Below are 4700 nucleotides of genomic sequence, written 5' to 3'. Positions count from 1 at the left end.
GCCAATTGTGCGCCGCACTATGGGACTCCCAATCACAACCAGTTGAGATACAGCCTGGACTCGAACCAGGTCTGTAGTGACATCTCTAGCACTGAGATGCAGTGCTTTAGATGGCTGCGCCACTCGGGACATGTCATCTTGTAACTGTACATCAAACATAGTGATTATAAACGTTGACACTGTATATTACATGAATTATGATTTGGAGTGCACATCTGGACTCACAGGTGTTTGGCTTGCTTGTATGACATCAACGTTGTAGACCTTTTATTACAATCCTCAATGAGTCATCTTAATTTACAGCATTTCCCTAACTCAGACAACAAAACATTTGCAAAAGTTGCCCAATTACCGGGATGGATGAGGGCAACTTCTTGTCACGCACTGTGCTCAAGTTCAGAACCGCTGTCAGTCATACAGCGATGTAAAGCGCAGAGCCAGAGCTCTGACATCATATATAGGATATTATTATACAGCCCCTACGTTCCAATTGAAGCACTTAGTAGGGCCCAAATCTGCCATTTTCAACCCATATATGGGTACAAGTGTAAAGGGCGACTTATAATCCACCTAATAATTCACATTTCCTGTTCCTACAGGATCAGGAATCAGCTTATATACAATAGCTACTTTTAGGAGTTGTAAGCTGCATATTTTTCCGTAAAACAATAATACTATATCTGATCTATACTGCTATGACGTGAATCCTTGCAGGGGGCTGGGACGCAGATAACAATGGACAAAACATTTGAGACACACTCTGTCATGAGGGGGCCAGACTAGTGTTGGAGGACTAGAGTGGAGACGTCACCTTAACAGGGTCCATGCTATCCGGGATTCCTTGGGACTTCCCTACCCCACTGAAGTTTACATTTAAAATGGTTAAGGTATGGTTAAGGTTAGGGTTTAGGGTAGAGACGTCCCAAAGATCCCGGATAGCACTCACCCCTGTAACAGCTATGAGCTCTGGGAAGAGGACCTGAAGTGTATCTGCCAGATAGGCCTGACCCACAACCACCTGTCTCTGCCCTGGCCCCGCCTGCTACCGGCCGGGACAACACAACACGTTCATAAAAAAGGTAGCCTTACTCAGGGATCCATTTTGAAGACTTCCCTTTAGTCTGTGTATTGGTTATTCAGAATTCCTTCAGTATTTATTTGTGGTAAATGGCTATGGCATATAAAATGCTGAAAAAAGACATCATATGTTATTATTGTGTAATAATATAGTGCCATAGACTCTGTCAAGGGGTCTGGACCCTTTTGGCACATTCTGCTGTGTGCTTGTCTTGTAAGTGTAGGGTCCCTGCTTTAAGCCTCATTTGGCCTTGATAGCCATGATTCACTACTATGCTACGTGTCTCTGTCCTGCAGGTGTGCGGGATCCTACAACAAAGTGATCCATGACTTGCTGGCTAGTGACGTGTTGCCTATGGTTTGTACCACTTTGACCTGCCACAAGCTCTCCAGGGCCAGGGAGATTGGAAATCACATGAGATGGCGGCTGTATTTGAACTGTAACGCCCACTTCTGCTTTTGAAACTGTGGATCACGTCAAACGAGCCATACTTGTGCGCTAAACTGGGTCACGAGGATGGCATCTTTGCCCCGGGGGATAAAATAACCAGGGATGGCTGACAACCTGTTGGTCCACAACATGCTATGTTCCCACAGCTACAGTGGCTTCTACAGGGCAAAAAAACTGGGCTGAACTGTTGGACCCGGCCAGCCCTGATGACACAGCTGCTACTGAACGCTACCACGCCTTTTCCGTAGGCTGGTTCGCCTGGCCCGTGTTTGTGACCGGGGGCGACCAAGAAGTGATGAGGTCTAGTTTTGAGGTCAAATGCAAAGGACTGGGTTACGAAGGATCTAGACTGTCCAGGTTCTCCAAGGACGAGCCTATTATTTTTGTTAAGGCTGACATCTTTACGGTGAACTACTAGACGTCTTGGAGGGTGGAGCCTATGGAGTTTTGGGATTGAAGAGTGACCAAGAGGCAGAGGGGTTGGTGGACCCGTCCTGGCCGGTGTGTGGGGTGTCATGGCTGGATGTGGTTCCTGACGACCTGATGAAACTGCTGAAGTACATTAGGGGTAAAGAGGACAAGGGCCCTGTTCCAATACTTTGAAAATACTTTGAAAATACTTCAAAATGTCCACTTCACAGCTTCCACCAACCCACATCAGCTCCATTTAAAAGCAGTCAATTCAAAGGATAAATTGAAGTTTGAGAATCGATCATTTCCTGTGATTTTCCATGAGAGTTATTAAATTCATGAATTGAATCACCTGCCTTGAGCCAATCAAATTGAGCCAAACCTTGAGTGAGGAGAAAGCAATTAACATTAATAGAGTTGCTTGCTATTGTTTATTTTTTTGCACAGTAAACAGATTGAACATCCATTACAGTTGTCACATCGAATTGTGTCACATTGATTGCTTCAGGTGAACACTATTTGAGAATGAGCAATTTCCTTCTCTTGCTGGTTGTCACTTTCCATTAGCATGAGTGGAGTACTGTAACAGTGCAAAGGACACACACACACACACACACACACACACACACACACACACACACACACACACACACACACACACACACACGCACACGCACACACACACACACTGTGTTGTTTGACTGTCATTTGTGAACTCAGGCCTTGTTGGACAATGATAGCTACCACTTTTCACAGGACACATTCAATAACCCTGCGGTCTCCATCACAGAAAATGGCTTCTCCCAGGTGGGGCCAGTGGACATGGAAGACATCCAGCACTGTGGGTTTTACCAGGACATCATCCAGGGAGTAGCCAGAGGTAATGACCACAGCAGGCCACAATAGAGGTACTGCATATTATGGAGAATCTATCATTTTAGAATGTTACTTTCTCCTGAAATTTAATTTGACCAGTCACTTCTTGTACTATTTAAACCTCTGAAAGGTTGCTTTGCACATAAAATCCTAGTATATATGCAAGATCCAGAAACTAAGGAGGCTGAGTCACCTGATTCCAATTTGATGATCCTGCTCCGTTGTCTTAGGTATGTAGGCTATTTCACGCCAACAGAGAAAGGTTGAGAGAGAGAGAGACTATGGCTATCATAATACAACGGGATCTTGTTCTTTTGTAACGTGCAAAGAAAGTATTTTCAGATTAGCCCTTTATGTGCATTGTCACGTATTTAATAAGTATAGCGCCATCTGTTATTAACTTGTTGTTTGTCTGTGTTCTAGATCTCAGAGAGGATGGTGTTGACGTGCTAGGTTACTTCACCTGGTCCTTCCTGGATAACTTTGAATGGGCCGACGGGTTCGCTTCGGCCTGTTCCACATGGACTTTTCTTGACCAGAGTGACCGTGGACCACGTACCACTCTGGAAGGGGGTACTCCGGGATCATCTCCAAGTACAGGTCTCAGACCAGGACAAATAACTAAACAGCCAATGGGCACAGAGAAAATCAGCCAATAAAAGCTATTTTTTGCTCAATAGTCTGTTCTAATCAACTATAACCAAGCTTGGCCCATTGCAGTGTTCCTTCATGCCATTTTGATTTGAAGCCCATCTGAAACACATTATAGTTGTGAAGTCTTTAAGACGTTCCTTCTCACCACTTTTCTCTGTCAACCCTGAAAATGTTTAGTAAAACAGTGCTAAGCTCATTCGGCTCCCTTCGCAAGAAAGTGATTTTGTCTGATTTCTTCCCTGACTTTGGCATAGAACTGCAAGGACCCGGCCAAAGAGTGTTATGTTTATTCAAGTGAATGCAAATTTGTATTATATCCTGCCCAATTCCCAGTCAATCTGTACAAAGGGTTTTTGGAGGGTAGAGGAGGATGGAGAATTCCCTACACAGAGTATGGAGCCAGCTGTAAGCCATCCAGGCCAAGCTGTTGTTGCCAATGCAGGGTTGGTCGGGGGCACAAGTCTACAGAGGAGTGTGTGTGTGTTTCTGTGTCTGTGTCTGTGTGCCTGCGTGCACATGTGTGTGTCTGCATCTTTTTGTGTGTGTTTGAATGTGTGTGTGTAATCTTATATCTCAACCTGCAAGGCCCCTATATGGCTCAGATGAGGGTTTTTTGAGATCCTATACAGCCCTCATGGTAAAAGAAAATACACAATGCCACTCATTGTGCCCGGTGGAGGGTTAGAGTTGAGTGAGCGCTTGATGTAACACTAAGAGAAAATCCTACTGGGCCTGGGTAGGGAGTGGCGCCAGACAGGAGCCCATACCCAGGTATGAATGATCACATAGTCTAATGCAGATTTGTATTTACAAACAGTGAATCAGAGATTACGCGCAGGGGTTACTGGGAAGTCAGTACATTATGAGGGAAGAGATTTACGCACATTCAAATGTGCAGGACGAGGACAAAGATTTGAATGGAAAAACATTTACCAACCAAATGTAAGCAAATTGTGCACTTCTGCTCAAGGTTTGTTCACTGTGCTATTCAGTGGCAGTGGAAAAGTCTGGGTACATACCGTACTGTACATATACAGGGGAAACGGTCCTTTTCAGCTTCAATGGTAAAAGGCATCGTCAGATTTGTTCTTATCGTAAAATATAAACGATCCGTCCATAGGGAGCTGAGGTAAAGGATCCGTCCATAGGGAGCTGAGGTAAAGGATCCGCCAATAGGGAGCTGAGGTAAAGGATCCGCCAATAGGGAGCTGAGGTAAAGGTTCTGCCCATA

General features: G+C 44.9%; 1 pseudogene; it reads left to right on the top strand.

Moving 5' to 3' along the window:
- The first annotated feature begins 356 nt into the window (after positions 1–356).
- On the top strand, positions 357–3440 carry LOC120049491 (annotated as a pseudogene).
- Positions 3441–4700: the final 1260 nt, after the last annotated feature.

The sequence above is a fragment of the Salvelinus namaycush genome, chromosome 6 (genome assembly GCF_016432855.1).
Source record: "Salvelinus namaycush isolate Seneca chromosome 6, SaNama_1.0, whole genome shotgun sequence".
NCBI lineage: Eukaryota > Metazoa > Chordata > Actinopteri > Salmoniformes > Salmonidae > Salvelinus > Salvelinus namaycush.
The sequence above is the reverse complement of the archived record's forward strand: the minus strand, read 5'-3'. Positions and strand labels throughout refer to the sequence as shown.